The sequence below is a fragment of the Trachurus trachurus genome, assembly GCF_905171665.1.
Source record: "Trachurus trachurus genome assembly, chromosome: 24".
Lineage (NCBI taxonomy): Eukaryota > Metazoa > Chordata > Actinopteri > Carangiformes > Carangidae > Trachurus > Trachurus trachurus.
Genome location: NC_139910.1, coordinates 4,637,464 through 4,662,777, shown reverse-complemented (window position 1 = coordinate 4,662,777; position 25,314 = coordinate 4,637,464). Strand labels below are relative to the sequence as shown.

At 42.9% G+C, this 25,314-nt stretch overlaps 1 protein-coding gene and 1 long non-coding RNA gene across 2 annotated transcripts in view; one reads left to right on the top strand and one right to left on the bottom strand.

Annotated features, from left to right (window-relative positions):
- Positions 1-25,314, top strand: part of LOC311007112 (uncharacterized protein) — a 142,305-nt gene that overhangs the window by 114,363 nt on the left and 2,628 nt on the right.
- Positions 15,182-20,947, bottom strand: LOC311007652. Its single transcript, XR_014596433.1, has 3 exons — positions 20,884-20,947; positions 15,498-15,623; positions 15,182-15,275 (listed from the first exon to the last, which is right to left on the bottom strand). It is a non-coding gene; the product is annotated as an uncharacterized lncRNA (long non-coding RNA).

The following is a 25,314-nucleotide window of genomic DNA, read 5'->3' as shown; positions in this document are numbered from 1 at the left end:
TTTGGCCAATCGGATCACTGTAATTTCATGTGGTCAAGCTCCATCCATCTGTCAGACATGTTCCGCCATAGTCACTCACACACACATCACACACAGTTTATGAACGTTGATTAATGTTAACAGTTATCTCAAACCAGTGTTTTTTGCCCGCGGCTGGGTTGAGAAATGCTCTGAGTCCGGCTGTGTTGGGTCCGAGATTCAACACGCCAGTCTGGTTTTACTGTTATTACCAGTAGCCTACGCCCGTTTATCATCAATAAACACAGTATATGAGGTGGGTGAGTGACTGAGCTCAGGCCGTGTAAGATGGGAGGGGGTCCACGGTGTGGAGCGGTGTGGGTCTCTGACTGCAGCGGGGACTATCATGGATCTGCTCCGTAACACTGTGAGACTGACCGCCGGTGAGTACTTCGGAACGGGACCGGAGCTCAGGGCAGCACCCGCTAATCGCTAATAACCCGAAAACAGCGGTGATACGTGCTTTCACGCCGGAGTCTCCAAACCAGAAGGGTCTGTAACAACATCGGAAAAAGTCGCTTTTGAAAAAAAAAAAAAAAAAAGAGACCTGCTGTGCCGTGTAACCACAAATTAAAAATCAAATTAAAAGCTCTATAGCCTTTCATATACAGTTCAGTCATATTGATTTTGACTCAATTTTGACAAGACACGGCTCCAAATGTTTATGCTTTTCTCCAACACTTAACCTACCTTGCACGAGAACCTACACATCCTTCTTGTCTCTGTATCATTACCTCATCATTCATGCAGCCTGATGGGGAGAGACAGAAAAGTAGAGAGCACAGGAAGAAAGGCAAACTAGGGGCACCATATAGCTCAGTGTGTTGAGCAGGTGCCCCATGTGCAGAGGCTACAGTCCGCACTGCAGCCGGCCCCAGTTCGAATCCTGAACCCGGTGGCCCTTTGCTGCATGTCGTTCCCCCTCTGCCTCCCCATTTCCTGTCTCTCAACTATCTTATCAATTAAAGGCAGGCCTGTGCAGAGACCTTTGGGGGGGCAGGTGCTCAAAACAAAAACAAAAAATAAATAAAAAATTACCTTGTTCCATAGAGGAGAGGAAATACTATTGTTAATCAATAGTATCCTGATAATTTGGCAATCATTTCTCCTACTAGTGCTGGGTTTCAGGAGCTGCTCAACATATTTTCAGACTACGGAGTCAAATTTAATTAAAGAGGAACTAAACCCCCAAACCACTTTTTTCTGCTGAAAACATTTGGGTATAAGGTAGTGTTGTCAGTTGATTCTGGTCCAACTTTTGACACTTTAGTCAAAATATTTCAATTTGGTGTATTTTGTAGTAAAAATGCAGTGTGACTGCCCTCTATGGGTTGAAACACGGCTATTACAATCAAATTTTTCTATTGGCTGAGATGGAGGCAGATGACGTTTTGGAGGCAGCTTTTGTCATCGGCCACCAGCTCCCCGACCAATCAGCACCGGCTGCTGCCTGCCGCTAATGGTTGCTAGGCACTCTAGCTGCTCTGCTGCGGCTAACGGCTGCTAACAGCTGCCTGAACGGGAATCGTTAGTGCGGCCGGCCGCCGGCGCTAACGAGCCGCTAACGAGCCGTTAACGAGCTAACGAGCCGGCGGATCAGCTGTAGATGCACTGTGTCAGGGCTCCTAGTAGTGTCCACGCTACTAGTGCTGTTAGAGTCGCTCGTTAGTAGCTCGTTAGCACTAGCAGAAGTGTCGATGTGTGTTTATTACTTTTTTTTTCTCTTTTGTGTGATTTCGCGGGTGTGAATGGGGCGCAGGGGAGGGGGGATCGGAGAGTGCTCCTGGAGCCCCGCCCATAATCAAGGCATTTTTTGAATTTCAAGCTTAGAGCACGTCATCCAAAACTGAGGGGTTTAGTTCCCCTTTAAGCAATATCACACGAGAGGGAGTGCTGTTGTACTGTATATCAGCACGGCTGTGATTTGGTCGTAGGCACGAGGCCGCAGGCCGAGTGCCGCAGATAATCACACCGTGCTGATATACAGTACAACAGCACTCCCTCTCGTGTGATATTGCTTTTATACAACAGTGCTACGAGCGCATTTTAGAACAGTAATACACTACAAGAGATTATGATTTGTTTGTTTATTTAATCATTTATTTGGCTCCGCCAACAGAAATAGTTCCGCAACTGGAAGGGAGGCAAGGCTGTTGCCAGGCAACACATAAACATTAAACTAGCTTGCTAAGCTACAAGCTTTTCCACCGAGCTGCTGCCAGTGCTGGTTCTGGTTCTGAGCCCGACCAGCGTGAAGACATACAGAGACGTTATCGATACCGTATTACATTTGTTTATCATCTATGTAATCAATATAAACACAGTTGAAGCTAAGTAGCTGAGCTACGTGGCTAACAACAGCTAATGCTAATATCAAAACACATCACCGTCAAAACGTAGTTGCCCCCGCGGCGATTTTTTCCCCAGCCGGGTTTAGTAGAGATTTATCGCCAATTAGACGGACCAGGTCAGGTCCAGGTTTTAATGTTCAGGTCCGTTTATAACTGTAGCAGCAGCAGCAGCAGCACCAGCAGAACAGCAGCAGCAACAGCAGCAGTAGCAGCAGAGATGGGGCAGTTCCTGTATGGGGAGCGTGGCTCTGACCTAGCTCCTGTCCAGCTGAACAGCGGAGTGATTATGTCTGTGAAAAGTCCCAGTGCTGTGGAATGTCTCGTTGTCCAATCAAATTACTCGGTTGGGACCGGTCGGAACTAACTGTTGTATAATGTTAGTTATAACAGAGACGTTCTAATATGAGGAGACAGACCACTCTGCCCGTTTTGAATGGGGAAAGCTGCGACGCCAAAGATGGCGCATGTCCCGCCCCTTTTCACCAGCAGCCAATCACCTGCGTTGCCAGAGCTGAACTAGGCCAATCATGTTGTTGCACCAGCGCATGCGCACAAGTAGATTTACGACAGACAAACCTACCTGGTGGCAACAACAACACGCCCAGATAGCAAAAACCTTTTGGCATCCTTTTGGCCCAAATCTGGCTGGTCATTTTGGCAAGATTATGGCCAGGCTTCCGGGCCCTAAATGGCCCAAAATAGGCAAGCCAAAAACAAACCAAAAGGAGGCCAAAACTCACCCAAAACTAATTGTGGCCTTCCAAAATACAGCCATAGCTGCCCCAAAAGAGCCCCAAATCCCCAAAATCCAACCAAAATCCAGCCAAAAAGTAGCCAAAACCGACCCAAAGAGAGCCCAAAAAGTAGCCAAAAGTGACCCAAAGAGAGGCCAAAACTCACCCAAAACTAATTGTGGCCTTCCAAAATATAGCCATAACTGTCCCAAAAGACCCCAAATCCCCAAAATCCAGCCAAAAAGTAGCCAAAACTGACCCAAAGAGAGGCCAAAACTCACCCAAAACTAATTGTGGCCTTCCAAAATATAGCCATAACTGTCCCAAAAGCCCCAAATCCTGCCACCCAAAGCTGATCCAAAATGAAGCCATAATGCCAAATGATTGCTCCCCTTAATAAACTTTAAATGTACCTTGCTATGTGTATTGGAAAAAAACAACAACAATAGGAAGATTAATATTATTTCATCATCTTTTTATTTTTGAATTTACTGTTGACTGACTCCAGGCTGACAGGTTGCAGGTCCCCAGCCCAGTAAAACCATCACTGGTCTGTGCTATGCTTGCATCTGTGGTGGTAGAGCAGATGGGGTTTCTTCGTGGCATCTAAAGTGATACAGACAAAGAGAAAACAAACTTAACTTATTACTTCTACTGTAGCCTAAGAATGCTTTATTAAAGGCTTTATAAAACTCACCCACTTTAAGTTGTAACTTTTCCATTCATCCCTCGTCAGGTGTCCTTTTCTGTCTGGTCCTTTGGCTTTAAAATGCCCCATACCGTAACCTTCAAAGTGGCAGGCCCAGAAGGTCCAAGAGAGATGACCTGAAAATATTGAGATCATTACCTACATTGATTTTCAAATCAACTAGCCAACCATTACATTATCCTACTCTAATAAAATCAAAGGCAGCTCACCAAATCCTTTTTATATTTAAGGAAGAGGCTGGGTCTTCTTCCAGGGCCATCATTTGCTCAGTGATCTGCAGAGGAAAATAGGATATGTAAAATATTATAAGTATGCATATGATATTTTGCTTATAACTGAAAAGCAACGAAGCAATTAAATCACAGATAATTAGATTTCTCCCTAGAAGCACATATGGCAGAGAATAAAGTGGGTTTAATATAACAAAAGGTTTCACAGCAGTAGGCCTTTTCAGTCCAAATTGGTGGCAGCACTATCACAACACCACCTAGTGGCAGTTAGAGCTTCTTGCTATACTCTTTGGCTTAAGTTTGGAGTTTTCTTTGTGTTTTCCTGCCTGGCAGCTAAAATTATTTATTAATTATTGCTAAAAAGCACAGCAACATGAGCAATGCTTTTTTTGGTGGATATACTTTCAACGCTAAATGGTAGGCTATGCTGCTTTCAGCAGATATTCACTGTAGGCTGAAGGAATGACTGATTGTTGCTAGCTAAGTTAGCTACTATCTGTGCAAAGGTTAGTCAGCTACCAATTATATTAATTACATTAAACTATCTCATATACTCACTGCCAGTGTATATACTGTATCTATTAAGTTATCTGTGCATATCATTGATGTAATTAAATTGAATGAGCTGGCTGTGCCTGTTTGCTACGAGTTAGCTCATAGCTCACAGCAGTTTTGTTCCCATCGAAATAGGAAAAATTAACATAACTGTGCAGAAAACGTAAACCTTATCGGGTATTTAAACAAGGCAATGATAGAATCAGATTTTACTAAATTTAAATGTCTATAATATCATGTACATACCTCCGTGTTGATCAGCTTGAGAAAATGAAGTAGGAGGGCTGTCGTCGGTTGAAACTGTGTAGAAATTCCCGCCGTTTGCTTGGTCTTTTGGCTATCCTTTGGCTATACAAACACATGCCAAAACAAACCATCGGACGTTGCCGCCCTTTGTCCAATCTTCTGGCTTGCCATAAACATGCCATACCACCCCCTCTACTTGATCCCGCCTTTTGCCTCATCTTTTGGCTTGCCATAAACGTGCCATACCACCCTTCTATTTTATCCCGCTCTTTGCCCAATGTCTTGGTTAACCAGATATATGCCATAACTCAGCCATATATTGCTGGCACCAATTTTGTCTATTATGGCTAACCAAAACCATACCACATTTGAGCCAAAGGGCTTTCACAAAGCCAAAAGAAAGCCAAAAATGCCAAAAGGATGCCAGAATACAGCCAAAAACTTTGCTATCTGGGCGGCTTTAGCACCGTGTGTACTGTATGTGGTCAGGTTGAACATTTACTCTAAGGTTTTCGGAAAAGTGCAGAGCCACCGGCGACCGGGAGCGGCTCCTCATCCTGGAGGAAAGCTGTTACATTTACCCGCGGAGTTTTAGAGGTTTACTGCCGGCTTGTTAATTTGGCAGCCACATTGGTTGGTCTTAATGAAAAGTGAAGCTTCAGGTGTGTGCTGCTGAACGAAAGAGCTACCTCGGGGCTACGTATACAGAATTCACCTCATTCACATCAATAAGTGTTTTACAATGAACCGATTAGTCCACCTTTTCTTTAATTTAATTGTTGAATGTAGCCTATAGTTTTGTTCGTTTCATTTTTTAACCTAAACATTCAAACTGGGCCCCCTCCCTTGGGGCTAAGCGTTAGCCTCCTGTCCATGATAGCAGCAGCAGCAGCAGCAGCAGCAGTCCACTTCAAAAAAATAAAAAACACAGTCCGGATGAAGCACTGGAGCCGTGGACCGATAGACACCGTCACCATTAATAACGAGAGCCTCTATTGTTTTATTGTACCGAGTACGAGAGGCTTGTTGTGAGCTGAGAAGCTGCTGTTAGCGGCGGATGCTAACCGAAGCTAGCGGCGGATGCTAACCGCTACCGCTAGTCGAAGTTAGCATCGAGCTAGCGCAGCACAACGCCCCTCATGCTGGTTACCGGTCGAGGCTTTAGTTGTCAGTGATGGTCGGTAATCAGTCCGTGGCTCCAGCGGTTCACTCGGACTGTATTTATTTATTTTAACTGACTGCTGCTGCTGAGATGACATGCACTTGATAGCATCCGAGACAGCTAACGTTAGTGGGGATCGTGGGAGGGGGGAGCAGACACAGTCACCACACACAGAAAGGAGCCCATAGGTGATGATTAAGACGGATTTCATGAAAGTCTAGCGTTTATTTTTGGGCAAAAATCTCCAGACTCATGCCGATATGTCTCCAGGTAGAGCAGGGCAGACCGGTGTAGCTATGCTCGGGCTGCTGCTAGAACACGGACTCAGCCGTTACAGCCGTACAGTGACGGCGGTGTCGTAAATCCACGCGCATGCGCAGTTGAGTAGCCTACTCCCTGTGGAAAAATAGCGATTTAAACGTCATTCTGCGGTAAAGTTGATGTTTTTTTGGTTTTTATTTGTATCTTATTTCACTGGCTAGCACGTCTGTATGTTTTTTCCGTCCTGCTATCACGTTAAAGGGTGGATTTGACCACCCCTCCATTCAATTAGATAGGCGTCTGGTCTTCTTGGGCTTTTCGAAGCGTCGCCAATATGGCCGCCGAGTGGCCTGACTTGCCTAGAAGGGCTTTGGTTATAATGCCAAAAAGAGCTCTGTTATGGTTTGTAGACCTAAAGATGTTAAGGAACTGATTTTCCCATTATTTCATTTGTCAGGGAAAGTGATACCTTTTTGTAATAATGTATTTAAGTATTTGGGACACATCATCACTGATGATTTGTCTGATGATGATGATGATGATGTGGTGCTGAAATGTAAATGTTTCTGGTGTTCGACGATGTTTAAATTATCTCTTCAGAGCTTACTGTACCCCTCTTTACACTGCCCCTTTGTGGGTTAAGTTTAAAAAGGCAAGTATTCGCAAACTTCAGGATGCCTGTAATGATTGTGTAGTGCCCTGCTACAAATGATGATATTTTGTTGTTTCTTTAATGTTAAGCTAACGCAGTATATTTTTAAATATTATCTGTTAAATTACTTCTGTTGTGAAATAAGTTTGCATTAATATGGATGAAACCATATTTGGTACTTTATTTGAGAAGGTTCTTAAATGTCCCATGTTCTGTTGTAAACTGTTTTCTTGTCTGTAACAACATCTATTGCATGTCTGCCCGTCCTGGGTGAGGGATCCCTCCTCTGTTGCTCACTCTGAGGTTTCTACGGTTTTTCCCTGTTAAAAGGGTTTTCTATGGAGTTTTCCTCAGTGGATGTGAGGGTCTAAGGACAGAGGATGTTACGATGCCATGTAAAGCCCTTTGAGACAAACTGTTTAGGCTATACAAATAAAAATGCCTTGCCTTGCCTTGCCTTGCTTTGCCTTCTTAACGGCCTTTGAATGTCTCATGTAGTTTCCTCTGTTTATTTGAGTAAATCTGTTATTAGCCAATGCCAGTCAGAGATGAGTGTCAACTACCTACTGGATTCTGTGAGGGGGTGGGACTAAAAAAAGAAAGGAGCCGCAGCTCCAGAGGCTCAGTCAGCTGCTGTAGCAGCTGGTAGCTGTTAGCTGTTAGCTGTTAGCACGTCGTCCCCTGCAGCGGCAGAGCTCCGGACTCCTGTGAGCCGCGGGGCTTTCACCTGATGTGAAAATGATCCATTGTTTCATTTTTCAGCTCGTAAAGTTCGCGATCACACACGTTTGCTCTAGTAGATCCGTGAGTGTCACGTTTCCATGACGACTGACCGGAAAAAGAGCGTGTTACGTCATGTGCACGTGACTCCAGATGTAAAAAATCTCGTAGCAAAAAATAAAAAAATAAAACCATGGATGAGGATCTATAATACATCCATGGAAATAACGGCTAGACTTTAACAATGGAGACACCAGGCAGTTGTTTTTTAGTTTTTAATGCAAACAGTTGATGTTATTTATAATATTTATTTTTATATAAATTAAAATATATATTTTTATAATTATTAGGCCTACTTTTTTTTGTGGTTGATTGAACAGAATTTCAAGAGTGCCTTTCTGTAAGACTCTGCTATAGCTGGTGTTTAAATATGTTACATAAAGTCTTATAATAACAGATGTTTATGATAATATTATTATGGAATCTTATGGAATCACACATGCTAAATGCTACTGCTCCATTAATGAATCTGTTCCCTACAGGGCCCTGCCATCGGTCAATGGTCAGGGTCAGGCCCCTGTCACAAAAAAACACGCTTGGGCACCGGTGGCCCGCCGATGGGCCGCCGGTGCCACCCTACCACCGGGCTTAAGAAGTTTTCTGGGAGAAACCCTGATTAGGCTATTATTATTATTTTCCCTCGAGGCCCTGGGTGCGTGGTGCAGTGGGTAAAGCGGCCGCCCCATGTAGAGGCTACAGTCCTCACCGTAGGCGGCCCCGGTTCGTCGGGCAGCCCTTTCCTGCATGTCATTCCCCCTCTCTCTCTGCCTCTCCCTTTCCTGTCTATCTCTACTGTGTGTTATCAAATAAAGGCAAAAAGCCGAAAAATACACTTAAAAAAAAAAAAAAAGACGGAAGTCCATGCCTATGTGGGATTACCGCTATCATTGCAGAAGCAGCAAGAAAACCAAAGAAATTAAAAGTTTTGTCTGAGGAGGAGACTAAAAAACGAAAGAGGGAGATATTGGGCTAATTCCTCTGGATGCAGAACAGCTGCTAGAATAGAAACGTATCGACTCCGCCGTCGTGCCGGAGCGGAGCCGATATGTTTCTATTCTAGTCAATGTGTGTGCTTCCACTGGCTGCTGCTCCGCTGCGTCACGGCTCCGGCATCCGGTAGCCCTCCACAACACGCAGAGCTTCTATTTTTGCCAGACGCTGGAGCACGGCACATACAGTAAATACAGCACAGAGTAGCTTGCGCGGAACAGGAAATCATGTACAAAATACAATACAAAACACCCGGTTACACCATGAAAACGTTGTAATGGGCTGAGGCCTGAAGTCAACAGGTCAGAGGTTTTCAGACACCATTTCACCCTGTTGAACGAGGAGATACTGATTGTAAAATCACTAAACAGGCAGATCAACATAGGTCAGCACCGAGTTGTTGCACGCAACCGGGAGATCAAGATGTTTACAACACGTGCTGGTGCTCATGGGAAATGGGGTCTTCCTTAAGGCAAAACACTACCGCTTTGGTCCACTGGCGCCGCCAAACTCAACCAAAAATGAAAGTTCTTTAGTATTACTTTAAAGGGTTACCTGGGGTCTCATTTATAAAACTGTGCGTGGGATCGTTACTAAAAGGGTACGTACGCCCAAAAACCAAGTTTTGCGTGCGCCAAAAAATATTCAGACTTATAAAACTCTGTGTACGCACAGCTGCAGCAAACTTCCCTTTATAACAGTGTAAATCTGGCGACTTTCCAACCCCTCTTGGCGACTTTTTTTGTCAAAAGCGACTAGCGACAAATCTAGCGACTTTTTCCCGTGATATTACAAACGTTTCTGGACCTGAAATCACGTTATCACAGCTGTTTTCAACGAGCAGCGGCGCTGCCGCGGGCACTCACAGGTATTCAGCCTACACACAGTAGTGTCACGGAGCTGCCTCCGCTGCATTCAGAGACGCACTGCTCCACGCCACAGACATAAAGAGCGCCGCTCGCCGCTGCTGCTGCCGCCAGCACCCCCCCCCCCGCCGAGATAACGACGTCATTTAGTGACTTTTAGCGACTTTTACGACAGCCAATAGCGACTTTGCTTACTGAGGAGTTGGCAACACTGCATCACAGAGTTCCTACAAGTGTGCGCAGCTGAATCCGCTTCCCGTTCCGTCCTGTTTTAACCACAGATGGTCAATGCAAACCACCACATGAATGCGGTCTGCATGTCAATGAGCCCGACGTGCTCTTGTTCTGTCAGTGTTGTGAATTAGCTGCAGGTGTGAACGTGACGGGGTCATTCCTATGTTCCCACAGCCCTATGTTCCCACAGCCTTATGTTCCCACATTTCTAACTTTTGTTGTCACTGAAAATTAGGCCCTATGTTCCCACACCCCTTTGGTCCCACCATTGGTTGTGTTCAGGTAATGAATAAAAGAGTTGGTTAAGTTTAGTAAAAAAGACCCGGTAGAGGCTAGACAGGCCAGATAGGTAGAGCCCAGATAGGTAGAGAGTCCAGTGGGAACATAGGGCCTAATTTTGAGAAAAATCTTAGAATTGTGGGAACATAGGGCTGTGGGAACATAGGGCTGTGGGAACATAAGGCTGTGGGAACATAGGCATGGACAACGTGACAACGTGTGACATGTTGCTGCAGCTGTCAACGGCGTCAGCGGCACAGAGCGCACGCGGTGTTGTTTTGGTGCGCTGCCTTGGTTCGGGACATAGTTACAACAATGACAACAGTTCTAATCTTAAACGAGTTATTAACCATTCATCATGGTCTCACTTAGCCTCGTAAACCAGCCTCTCGCGGAAGTGCATTTCATTTCATTCCGAGGGAGAGTCTGGCCTCATCCCCATTCTAAGCGTTTGGACTGAAACCCTCAGGAGGCCGAGACTGGTGCAAAGCCCCGTCACTACACCAACTTGCTGATTGGCTGAATGGGGTTTTCTGTCAACGCTACTACCAAAGATATTAAACCGTCTTTGCTACTACTCCCGCCCAGCTCCCGCCCACCCCAAACGCTTAGAGGGGGGATGAGGCCAGACTCTCCCGAGAAATGAAATGAAATGCATTTCCGCGAGAGGCTGGTTTACGAGGCTAGGTCTCACTCTCCCTCCTTTCTCCTCCAGCGGTGCCGTGGTGCAGAATTACGCACGGCGCTCCCTGCTGTATTTATACATTTACAGTAATTAGACTGATCGATAAAACTTTGAATCATTAGCAGAATCAGTTACATTCTGAGGAATGATCGAACATGACACTTCTCTTGATAAAAAGAAAACAGAATGTAACAATTGTGCGAACGATTACTGGATTTTTTTTCCAGGCTTTGAGATTTAATTGACTCTTGATCATATGTTCACACAGTATCACAGGAACATATCGTTTTTACTTACTTTTTTAGTATTTTATTATATGCAGATGATATTATTTTGCTATTTTATTAACGGAAACAGAGGTTGATTTACAAAGAATGTTGACATGTGCAAGTGATGTAAAAAGTGGAGACTCTTGATAAATGAAAAGAAAACAGAAATTATGCATTTTAAAAACCCTGTTATGCAAACAAGTGATTTCCAATTTAGTTCGGGGAGTCAAAGTTGAACTATTCAAGAGACTACAAATACTTGGGTCTCTATTTGGATGAACACATGAATTTCATGAAGGGATCATCACTACTGGCTGAGTCAGCAAACCGGGAACTAGGGGGTGTTATAGCCACATACTCCAAATTATATCAGAGTTGTGTATGTCCAGTGTTAGATTGTGCAGTAGGAGTATGGGGATTCAAACAATATCCTAAATGTGAGGCTGTGCAAAATAGAGCCATGCGGTATTTTCTTGAGGTACATAAATTTACACCGACCCTAGCTGTGATGGGAGATATGGGCTGGGAAGCCAATGAGGTACGGTGGAGTGTATATATGGTGCGTTTATGGAATAGGATACTAGGACTAAATCGTAATAGGATTGCAAGAAAATCTTTGAGTGGGACACTCTGACCAATGGGGCATGGGACAGGGAATATGACATCTTGCTGAGAGCTGGATATGAAGACCATTATTATAACAAAGAGAAAGTGGAGCTTAACGTATTAAAAGAAATTATTTTTCAACAAAGTAAAGATAGATGGGCATTAGATATCTGGGGTAAACCAAAGCTGCGTACTTACTGTGAAATAAAAGAGGTATTTGGCCCAGAAAACTATGTTTTGTATAATTTGTCTAAAAAGAAAAGATCCCTGTGTGCTCAATTGAGAGCTGGTATACTTGGTCTTCATACTGAGACAGGCAGATATGTTGGCACAGCAGAAGACGATGGAATTTGTTACTTATGTGATATCCAAGAGGTGGAGAATGAAAGTCATTTTGTGTTCTACTGTCCCTTTATGACTCTATACGACAAAAATTGTTTAGTAAGGTAGATCCAAATAATGAATGTGTGTGGTTAGACGATGCTGAGAAGCTAAAACATCTTTTTCAGTCGAATATTTTTGCATTTTCTTTATTTCTTGAAAAGGCCTGGGCAATGAGACGAAGAGCGATATATAGTTGAGTACTCTTAAATTGTTTAGTTATGTCACACCTGTGTGGCAGGCAACACCAACAGGAAGGACTGTTTAGTCTTTTTTTTATATTTGTCATTAAATGTGTCTTGTAATCTCATATGGTATGGGCCACAGTGTTGGCATGACACGAAAATGAAAATGCATTCATTCATTCATTCATATAGTTATTTACACCATGTATTTACTCTATGCAGCCGCATCGTCCTCTCCTCCTCCTGCGCTCTGGGAGTGGACAATATGACGGTAATAGTTTGTTTTTTATAGATCACAACCTTGGCGTGGAAAGTCACGTACGCCACTTTCAGGCCCCGTTTTGTGTGTACGCAACAGTTTGTTCTGACATAGACAATCTAGCTATTAAATCAGCTAGCCAGCCATCTCTACACCCTAAGCAGAGTCATATACTCTAGTTAAGTAACCACATTACAAATTTAATATTTTAGTGGAGCTATTATAAGCTGCACACAGTCACACACACACACACACACACACACACACACACACACACACACACACACACACACACACACACACACACACACACACACACACACACACACACACACACACACACACAGGATGCTTACTTTGTCAGGTCATCTTACCATACACCTAATAATGTGCACAAATACCACTGCAAAACCTACTTACTCAGCCACACCAGCACTCCCGTTTTATAGCGAAAATGCAGTTTTCACCACTCCCCCCTCTGCACGTGCCTGATTAAAGGCTAAGATATGATTTCTTCATCTGAGGAGAGTCTGATAATAAAGTTTAGTTTTTAGGTTTTACCTTCCATCATCAGGTTGTACACTTTTACAGTCAATAGGTCGATCCATAGACCAGTTACTCTCTGCAGACACACAGCTGGGTTCAGGAGAATCTGCTCTCTGTTGCTCGCTCCTGCTGATATAAACATACAAGTTGGAAATTATGTATTTAAAAATACAGAGATGCAGACTGAAAATAATCTACTAGTTTATAGCAGATTTTCTATTCACTCGACTAAATTATACTGTGATTAACCTGTATGTCCAGTGTTAGATTGTGCAGTAGGAGTATGGGGATTCAAACAATATCCTAAATGTGAGGCTGTGCAAAATAGAGCCATGCGGTATTTTCTTGAGGTACATAAATTTACACAGACCCTAGCTGTGATGGGAGATATGGGCTGGGAAGCCAATGAGGTACGGTGGAGTGTATATATGGTGCGTTTATGGAATAGGATACTAGGACTAAATCGTAATAGGATTGCAAGAAAATCTTTGAGTGGGACACTCTGACCAATGGGGCATGGGACAGGGAATATGACATCTTGCTGAGAGCTGGATATGAAGACCATTATTATAACAAAGAGAAAGTGGAGCTTAACGTATTAAAAGAAATTATTTTTCAACAAAGTAAAGATAGATGGGCATTAGATATTTGGGGTAAACCAAAGCTGCGTACTTACTGTGAAATAAAAGAGGTATTTGGCCCAGAAAACTATGTTTTGTATAATTTGTCTAAAAAGAAAAGATCCCTGTGTGCTCAATTGAGAGCTGGTATACTTGGTCTTCATACTGAGACAGGCAGATATGTTGGCACAGCAGAAGACGATGGAATTTGTTACTTATGTGATATCCAAGAGGTGGAGAATGAAAGTCATTTTGTGTTCTACTGTCCCTTTATGACTCTATAAGACAAAAATTGTTTAGTAAGGTAGATCCAAATAATGACTGTGTGTGGTTAGACGATGCTGAGAAGCTAAAACATCTTTTTCAGTCGAATATTTTTGCATTTTCTTTATTTCTTGAAAAGGCCTGGGCAATGAGACGAAGAGCGATATATAGTTGAGTACTCTTAAATTGTTTAGTTATGTCACACCTGTGTGGCAGGCAACACCAACAGGAAGGACTGTTTAGTCTTTTTTTTATATTTGTCATTAAATGTGTCTTGTAATCTCATATGGTATGGGCCACAGTGTTGGCATGACACGAAAATGAAAATGCATTCATTCATTCATTCATATAGTTATTTACACCATGTATTTACTCTATGCAGCCGCATCGTCCTCTCCTCCTCCTGCGCTCTGGGAGTGGACAATATGACGGTAATAGTTTGTTTTTTATAGATCACAACCTTGGCGTGGAAAGTCACGTACGCCACTTTCAGGCCCCGTTTTGTGTGTACGCAACAGTTTGTTCTGACATAGACAATCTAGCTATTAAATCAGCTAGCCAGCCATCTCTACACCCTAAGCAGAGTCATATACTCTAGTTAAGTAACCACATTACAAATTTAATATTTTAGTGGAGCTATTATAAGCTGCACACAGTCACACACACACACACACACACACACACACACACACACACACACACACACACACACACACACACACACACACACACACACACACACACACACACAGGATGCTTACTTTGTCAGGTCATCTTACCATACACCTAATAATGTGCACAAATACCACTGCAAAACCTACTTACTCAGCCACACCAGCACTCCCGTTTTATAGCGAAAATGCAGTTTTCACCACTCCCCCCTCTGCACGTGCCTGATTAAAGGCTAAGATATGATTTCTTCATCTGAGGAGAGTCTGATAATAAAGTTTAGTTTTTAGGTTTTACCTTCCATCATCAGGTTGTACACTTTTACAGTCAATAGGTCGATCCATAGACCAGTTACTCTCTGCAGACACACAGCTGGGTTCAGGAGAATCTGCTCTCTGTTGCTCGCTCCTGCTGATATAAACATACAAGTTGGAAATTATGTATTTAAAAATACAGAGATGCAGACTGAAAATAATCTACTAGTTTATAGCAGATTTTCTATTCACTCGACTAAATTATACTGTGATTAACCTGATCTAAATTGTATCGACAGCAGTTAACAGAAGTTGTGAGATGAGAATCAAATACGAACAGTTCAATTTTAAGTTCTTACCTTTCATCAGCAGTCTGTCCACCTTTAAAGATGATAGGATGATACATAGAGTGGTCACTCTTCATGGACACACAGCTGGGTTCAGGAGAGTCTGGTCTCTGCTGCTGCATCCTGATATGAATAAACAGATGATTGTAAAAAGGAGATTGAACCATACCTGAAACAATATTTAATTTTGATCAGTTCATTCCAAATCAGTTGACACAGTTAGTAGTTGATCATCATTAGCTCTTAACTGTTAAGTAGGCCTAGTTGTTGTGACAGTGAGTGTGAATAATGATAGTGCAGTGACGTTACGAGAAGAGTCATGGACAATTGAGATCCTCATCTCACCTCTGAGCTTCGGTCTGGCTCTCATGTTCCCCCCACAGAGTGGTTTTAGAGGGAGGGGCTCCCTCCTCTCTGTCCTCACTCATACCTGAGCCTCCACCTTCCTCCACAGATATGTTGTTGCTTCAGCTGCAGAGGAAACAGAGAGAAGATGCTGCTGATTCTTTCTGTCATGGACTGCAAGTTACAAGTTTATGTGATCAGACGTGTGGATGAGGAAATAAATTATGCAGCCTTTTCTGAAATCTGTTTCTGTTTCACTGCTGAAACCAACTGAGCTACAAGAAATTACTTTCTCTTAAAGGGATAGTTCAACATTTTTGGCAAATTGGCCCATTGCCATAATCCCTATAGTCATATTAGCCAGTGATGTCGGTATGGTCTAATATGGCCACTTTTTCCAGTAACAAGTAATCTAACGCGTTACTATCTCCAAACCAGTAATCAGATTAAAGTTATCCAAGTCAGTGCGTATTTTTTGTCATTTACCTTAGTAAAAAGATATAGGTTATTTATTTCTGCTTTCTTCTTGCATCTCGGGGAGTAACGCCTGTCCGCGACAAGTCACGTTTTCAGCATGAGGACAACTCAGGTGTCAAGCAGCCAGCGACACAAACGTAAACAGCAATGACAGGAAAAGAGAGATACGCGTTTCTAGCTGGAAATACAGTCACTATTTTTGCACATATTTTTATCAATAGGCTACATGTCAGATTGTTCATAAAATTTTTTGTAAAAGGATAGTTCATTAGGCTAACTGTAGAAATATCTTTATAATGTACTTAAACAAAGGGAAAAATAAAAGGTTATTTTTCTTTATAGGTTATCATGCTATTATTTTACTGGTCCGGCCCACTTGAGATCAAATTCTGCTGTTTGTAGCCCCTGAACTAAAATGAGTTTGACACCCCTGTTGTAGAGGAAATGCTGCCCTTAAAGCAGAACTATGCAGGATTTCGGCTGTATTTATTGTGGCTCAGAGACACTGTGATGGTTGAGTGACCTATTATGAGGTGAATGGGGTCTAGGCCAATGCGCCAACCCCCCCCACTGGCTGAAAACCGCACTTGCAAGATCAGTCCTCCGTCTCGGTGTCCCAAATCCATAGACTGTAAAAAGAATGGACGTAGCGTCCGTGACGTCACCCATTGGTTTGGGGGAGTCTGTTTTGTGCCGCTACTACGGGGGTTTGAACCGCGCCATGTTGGATTCTACTTGCCATATTTGGAGCGGTGCGGCCGTTGGCCGGCCAAGAGCCCGCCCACTGGCCTCGTAGCAGCGGTCGCCGGACCTGTCACTCAACGGTTCTGCGCCCTGATTGGCCAGAACTTTAAACCTAATAATAGTAAAACGGTAGAGTTTAAAAAAAATTCACCCCCCTCAGAGTGTGTGCGGGGGTAGAAACTATCGGTTGAGACCAAAAAAATGAAATGTACCAGGCTGTAAATATGTTTTTTTAAGCTGTAAAATCGGCTATTTTAACATGGGGCTCAATTGGAGTTGCTCCCTTCTGGAGCCAGCCCCCAGTGACAGCCGAGGGGATTGCAGCTTTTTGAACGCGGAAGTGAGCTTCACTCCTCAGACCGACAACTGCCCCCTTGCCCAAATCTCATCAATGGATAGAACTATCGCGAGAAACTGCCTTACGGCAGTACGAGATAAGAACGCAGATGACGTCATGCATGTCATGAATCGTGATTGGTTTGAGTTCGGAAAGTCGGAGGAAACCATGGCAACCTGAAATGTTTGTACTGATGAAGCTTGTGGCTAACATGGAGCTAATGCTAACACAGACACACACACACCATGGATCTTATAATGTAATACATCATGACACACACACACACACGCCTTCGCGTTTTGGAACCTTTATTCATGTGTGTGTATGTATGTCGTGTCTTTGTCCTTGTGTGGCTGTATTAGCGTTAGCTCCGTGTTAGCATTAGCTCCCTGTTAGCGTTAGCTCCGTGTTAGCATTAGCTCCCTGCTTAGCAAACACCGCTCTCTACCTTCAGCAGTAAACACAAGCACGTGTAGGGGGTGGAGGAGGTGGTGGCGGCGAGTTTTTTTTTTTTTTTTTTTTTACGACAGTGACATGTGCCTCCCAGAACTGTGGGGGAGCTCTGGAGAGGGAAAAAAAAGAGAAACCAACGAAGGAGCGAGCTATTTCCGGCCGACTTGCATAGTTCTGCTTTAAAGGGATAGGCCAACAGTTTCTTTCGTGTCTTGCTTCACTCCCGAGTCCATGACCAGCAGATAGACACCATCCTTTCAACTGTGCGTGAAGTAACAAGGGAGATAGAGCCGTATCACCCGTAATTAGCTTAGCTCAAACGCTGGAAGTGCATAGGTAGTGTTAGCCTGCCTCCTACCTGAGCCGAAATCAGCAGTCAGAAGCTTATTTCATTTTAGCTCTAAACTCTGTAAATGTATCACTTCATCAACATTTCAAACACTTTTAGGCGAGAAAGTAGCCGTGTCGTTAATTTGTCTAAATACCAGCTTTTTACAATTTTGTTCGGACAAATTCGGCGCTACTCAAGCTAACCGCTGTGACCAATGCACTTCCGGTTACTTTCACAAAATAAAACACCCGTTGCCCTTTTACAGAAAACCATGACGATAGAATTTGTGCTTTTACTTTGAAATAGGAAGCTAACCTACCCTCGATGTAGGCACGATCTGATATCACCAAGTAAACAACAGCCCAGGACTAACCCTAACCCTAAACCTAACCGGTTGGTTATAACAGCGCTCCAGGGCTGTTAATTACTTGGTGATATCGATGTAGCTAGTGTGGCAAGGTGAAGAGGGCCCGGGCGGGGATTGAACCCACACCTCCTGGGTAAGAGTCATGCACGCTTGCCAGTCACCCCATCCTTTCGACTGGCAAAACTGGTCATAGCAGTCAGTGCAACCTATTTATAGTACGGCGGAGCAGAGCCACAAGCTGCTCAGAGCTACGCTACGGAGGCTAATGGGATTTCTTGGTTTCCCTCATCAAACTCATCAAATACACAATCCAACAACCCCAAAACGCTCTGGTGGACAATTTGTGACCTGCACATTCATCACGCTATGAGATAACTAGAAAATTTCCTCTGGGAAATTTTGAGAGGGCCATGGGAGCTACGGCCGGTTTTGCCATCTCTGTCAACATGGGAATCAAACCCACGATCTTAAGGTCAAGACAGAGCTGATCAAACAGACACATGATCATCTTTCTATAAGCACTGATATGGAGGAGCTGTAACCACATGAAGTTACCTGTGTGTGTTTGTGTGTGTGTGTGGGAGAGGAGTGCGCGCATAAGCGCGCATGTGTACGTTACCTGTGTGTTTTGATGTGTGTGTGTCTGTAACTGTAATCACATGAAGCTATCTGTGTGTGTTGGTGCGTGTGGTTGTGTTTGACAGTGACTTGAACTAAGGTGCCTGAAGCAATGGTATAAAAGTAAAAGAAAAAAGAAAAAAAAGCAGCCCATAATAAGCACAGAGCTTTGAGAGAGAAGTAAATGAAGTAGAACAGGTCAGAACAGGGAGCAACAGGAGGAATAAGTCTGACCTGAGAACTGTATGAAACCTGTTTGTGTAAATGTGAGAACAGTTTCCAGAGCTGGTTCTAGAGTCTAGAGCAGTGGTTCTCAAACTTTTTACACCGAGTACCACCCCAGAAAATACTTGCCTCTCCAAGTACCACCAAGTCGGGGGGGGGGGCAGTGGTGTGTATCCTAACATTAGAAAGCTGTCTTAAAGATCATATTCATATATTCATATGTAAGAAATGACTCATATTTCACCCAAAAACCTGCTCTTTCATCTTATACACGTTACTTAATTTAAACTTAAACGGTATCAATACTAGTCAAAATTTAGGCTTGAAAAAAAAAATTAGTTTCTGACCTAAAAAAAATTGTTTTTGACCTGTAAAACCTACACACTGACACAGCCATGTACATTCACATGCAATGTCAGGGAGGGAGGGAGTGGGTATTGAGCACATTTACACACTGTTATCCACACACTGTTATCCCTTATTGGTGAAAGTGATGCTGTTACAACCATCCCCAGTCTTCTTAATAATAATAATTAGCCTACTAATTACTAATTATAATGGCGGTATACAATGATACGTCGTTTCATTTTTCAGCTCATACACGTTTGTTTTCAGTCGGGTAAAAGCCACAGCACTGACAGAGCGTCATGTTTCCATGACGACTGGCCGGAAAAGATTAGCAGTGCCTCATGTTTATATGACCCCCGATCGTAAAAATAAAACTCTGAGAAGTAACACTAAACTTTAACATCAAAGACACACGTACGCAGTACACAAGTATGCAGGTTATTTGAAGCGCTGCTCAACGAGCCGCTCCAGTTGGACTGTAGCCGAGCTAACAGAGCTAACAGAGCTAACAGAGCTAGCGGAGCTAACGGAGCTACGGAGCTAACAGGTAAACAGATACACGTGTGGTCGGAGCGGTGCCTGGACTTGTTTGCTGATAATGATGTCGGCATTTTCGGCAGGATTTTGCTTGTATTTATACAGTCTCTATTCTATGGTATCATCACAACATCCTGCAAATGCATTTTTGGTCATTTTCGGCCGAAAATATGTGGTTGCCTGATTTTTTGATGCATCTGAAATTTATTTCATTTTATTTATGTTTAATTCGGTGAGTCTTTTGCGTACCACCTAGAGGGAGCCCACGTACCACTAGTGGTACGCGTACCACAGTTTGAGAATCACTGGTCTAGAGTATTTGTGCACATTATTAGGTGTATGGTAAGATGACCTGACAAAGTACGCATCCTGTTTGTGTGTGTGTGTGTGTGTGTGTGTGTGTGTGTGTGTGTGTGTGTGTGTGTGTGTGTGTGTGTGTGACTGACTTGACATGTTATGAGCTGCATCCTGTGTCAGTCTGATTTAGCGTGTGTGTGTGTTTAAACATTTCAACGAGCGCCAGGTGGATTGTTTATGAAGGTAATGAGCTCTATATTGGAGACACTGGCAATTTTGCAGCTATAGCTGTAGGGGCCATGCCCGGTGCGATGGCCCGTGGCCCTAATAATGGAACGTTAGGCTACAAGACAGAGTCTTTTCAAGGTAAATTCATGCAAAACCACTGATGCGGGTTCCTGTCGAGGGCAGTTTTCGGGCACTTTCTTTACAGATAGATGACAGTGTCCCTCCCCCCATCTTCCCCACTTTTCAACAGCAGTAGCTCTACGTTTCCATCTCATTATTCATTGCCACAGTCAAACATGAATTACATTCATCTGACAGATAAAGTTACTTTCAAATGTATTATTTAAATCCAAAGGACACAAACAGCTGATTATTAAAACGTGATGTAATGTTGTAGGCTATTTAACTGAAAACTGTCACTTACCGAAGCTTCACATGGAGAAAACATCCACAGCAGAACAGGAGAAGGTGAAATCAAGACAGGGAGAGAAACTCAGAGAAAAGAAATCCTCAGAAACTAGGCTACTCTGACTGTGGAGAAAATAGTGATGTGTCTTGCTGTGCCGAGGCTTCGAAGCGCGTGTCAAGTAGCCTAATCCAGGAAGTATTTCGCGAAGCGCGTATCCGCCTTCTGCTTCTCAGCGTAGGCTACTGTCCCTGAAGGCAACGCGCATCAGTGGTTTTGCATGGATTTACCTTGAAAACAACTCTGTCTCGTAACTTTCCTTTATTAGCCTATCTCAGTGGTTCCAAAAGTGGGGTACGCGTACCCCTAGGGGTACGTGAGCACATTGCAGGGGGTACGTAGAATTGATTAATTTATTACCAAGATTTTAAGTAGATATTCCGAGTCACTTGATGAGCCCATTACTGAAATGGTACGTGCGCCACAAGTAGTTCCCCCCATAAGACAACAACCTGTAGCACAGCTTTGTATAGTTGTCAAAAGTATCGATGCAAAACGGCGCATCTGGATACATGACTGATTTCTAAACATATCATATTAACAGCGCGCCCCCACAGCGCCCGACGCGCGCACTCGACGAGCAGAGCGGGCAGCGTCCAGAGCATTTGGACCTGAGTGAGTAGTTACACAGAACTAGACGCACGTAGGGTGAATTTAGCCGTAAGAGTTTAAAACGGCGATATTAACGGCAACACTCCTCTCTCGTCTCTTCTCTTTTTCTCCGTGTGTGTGTGTTGTGAGAGAGGAGGCAGGGGGGAGGGGGAGCCCCGCCCGTCAGAGGAGAGGAGATGCATTGTAATGAATGTAATGAAACAATAGCAACACGCTGGAATTGCACAACTCTTAGTTAGCTTTTCATTTAATTAAAAAACAAACAAACATCTGTTATAAGTCCTTTTGATTAGGCTATAATAAAAAAATAATGGAACAATAATAAGCTGGGAGGCACTGCTGCTGTGTTGAATATGATGTCATATTCAATATTTTCCTGGGTATTGGCATTGAGTTTGAAATTTTAGTATTGTGACAATCCTACAACTCTGTGAAGATCTTTGTTTGTTTGACCACAACAAACACCAAAACAGCCAGAAACAACTAAAATGCAGGAGAATAGTGTAAAATGAACAAAGGAAAAAAGGGTCTCCCGCACACTGTCAAGAGTTTTAAAAAATCTCTGCTTGAAAAAGGTCCTGTGGACCGAAACGTTGTTTGTTTTAAAAGTCTTGACAGTGTAGCAAGTGACTTGACAGTGTGCGGGAGACCCTTTTTTCCTTTGTTCACTCCTAACCTATGCTCCAACGCACCTGTTTTTCAAGATTTTTTAGGTGTGCATCAGCCTCCACACCTTGACTACAAATTGAAGAGAGAAATTGAAATGATTTTCGTTTCTTAATCAGTTATGTTACGTTATGACCACTTTTGGAGAATCATCAACACGTATGAGGGAGGGGGTACTTGTGGTATGGCAAAACGGCTCAGGGGGTACGCAACACAAACAATTTTGGGAACCACTGGCCTATCTCATAGCGTGGTGAATGTGCAGGTCACAACTTGTCCACCAGAGCGTTGTGGAGTTGTTGGATTGTGTATTTGATGTTCTCCTCCAGCAGCTGGAACAGATGATATATCAGACACAAGCTTCTCATCAGTTCACTCAGCTGGTTTACTCCCGGAATCTAAGCGCCAAAGTTTATTTTTGTGCACAATAAATGTAATTTCATCTTCATCTTACACCTGTCTCTCTTTGTCGTAATTAGTTTGTCCCGGTTGAAATACCTGTGACTTTGTTTTTCCTCCCTGCTTTGATTAAAATAAATAAATAAATAATTAGATTATTAGCAGTAAACAGCTGCAAGCCAGAAAAAAATGTGCACCAAGTTTAGCTACTCATCTAAACACATGCTGTTTTGTTCAGGATCGACATGAGTTTACATTTCTCTATTGAGACAAAGACATTTTTTATGAAAACATGTCCCTAAATACTGATGGTGTGTGTGTGTGTGTGTGTGTGTGTGTGTGTGTGTGTGTGTGTGTGTGTGTGTGTGTGTGTGTGTGTGTGTGTGTGTGTGTGTGTGTGTGTGTGTGTGTGTGTGTGTGTGTGTGTGTGTGTGTGTGTGGGTGGCGGGGATCCTCTCTGGTTTCCAGTGGTTTTATGTTGAAAAACAAAAGATAAGACAGAGTGATTTTATTACTATGAAACATTTAAGACATAGAGGCTAAATAGAAATCGAACTAAAATATTTGACAGCATCTCCTTTTATGGTGGTTAAAGTTTGGGGTCACTGAGTCATCAGTCACCTGATGTTGACAAACAGCATGAATGCATAAGTCTGTGGTTTTATAGTTCAAATTATTTACCCACATATTATTCTAACAATAATAATTTAAAAAAAAGAGCCATAAGACACACTGATATTTCGGACGCTACATGACATCATCATCATCAGTTGTTACGTTTTTCCGCTTACAGTTTTATTGTGAAAGGTTATTTCCTGCAAAGAACTATGTCAGTCTGAACTGTGAGCTTTTGGTTCCTCACTCCTTGTTCTGGTCCTTCATTTGGAAGGCCGTCCCAAAAGGGAGAAGCGAGGACACACACAGACACCCTTTATTTGTGAAATGAAACTGAAAGGTGACATCAGAGGTCATCTGAGACTTATCCACACACTGATCACTGTCACTGTCCAAAGATCCACATGGAGAAAAGATCTCTATCTCATGTTAAAAACTTCAACAAATACACAAATAAAGAAGACAGATTCTCCTTTGATGTAACTCATCTATGGTCTTCATTGGGAAAAAGCACCTGATATCTGACTTTCATTAGTGCACGGAACAAAGGTACAAGTACCTGCACCAAGAGACAGGAGCAGTTGTATCAGAGATAAGAGTTTGTCTGTGAAGCATGTTCCATTGTCGACCAGCAGGTGGCAGCAGTGACCTGTTGGATCCAAACTGCTGTTTAGGGAAATCCAGCACACACATATAGACAGCGTATGTGTGAGTGAGTTCTTGTATAAGTCTCTCATGACGGACCATTATCATCACGCACTCAGGGCAGGGCCTGAAGGACAAAGAGTGAACATGTGTGTTTAACAGCTCTTTATGCTGGAAGTTCTGAGTTTTGGCTTTTATGAATGTTGACGCCATGGACTCATAACGAGGACTCTGACACTTTAAATAGCCTACATGTTTGAGGAAATCATTCAGAAATACTCAAGTGACTCAGCCCAAGGCTTCACAAACCTAAATTACCCATAAGACCTTTCTCTGTGTGGAGACATGTTTACAGAACCATTGTTTTAGCCTTTAGGTCTATCCATTGTGTACAGTGCTCATTAGAAAATGTGCCTCATCAACTTGAGCTGCAATGGTGTTTGTATTAGTTCGATAGTGTGTTTTTGATCCAGGCTTTTTAGAGTTTAGACATTATCTCAACTAATATTATACTATTACAGTAAAAGACAACAGCTGGACACATAAACTCCCCAGGTAAAACAGGAAATGACATGAACACAAAAGAAAAAATAATATTATTTGTAACAACTAATCGGAGGTGAGTAGTAACACACTACATTTACTCCTTTAGATTTACTTGAGTAACGTTTTAGATAAAGTGTAGCCTACTAGTTAGAGTAGTTTCAATGCAGCATACATTTTACATTTACTTGAATATACTTATATATTATATTATGTACAGTCTATGCTGCTGGTATGTGAGGGATGATGCCCGACCAGGTGTCCACTGATCGGGAATTAACAGACGACGTGGAGGCATGAGCCATCCGACGTGAAGCCACACACACACACACACACACTGTTTAGGGACATTTCATAGACCATAGAAAATATATCTAAGTCATTGTGGCTGAATTAGCCTTATGTGAGTTTTAGTAAAATGTTTGGCTACTCTACCCACCTGTGCAACTACTGACATCATCAGTGCAGCAGCTCAGCATAGAACAACGACTACAAGTACTACCACTACCACCAGTATTACAACTATTATTAATAATAATAATAATGACAAAAATAATCTTCATATTTAGAGCATTTCTGTAAACATGTAGTTAACAAAATAAAATCCACATGACTTGTTGAATGATGGGAGCAAAGGGGGAAACTATAGGATGGATGGATGGATGGATGGACGGGACATCACATGTGACTTTAACACTGAAGAAATGTGTTCATTTCCTGTGACACTAAATGTCACTGTTGGTTGTGTTACAATTGTAACCAAGACAATGAAGTCATGTGTGCTCGGCAGACCCCGGAGTTCAGTGTCACATCTTCTGTCTTTATTTGCTTTATTTTTTTTTTTTAAATCAAACAACAACAACAACAACACACACATGACTGAAGCGTATACCAGAAGCTGCTCATTTT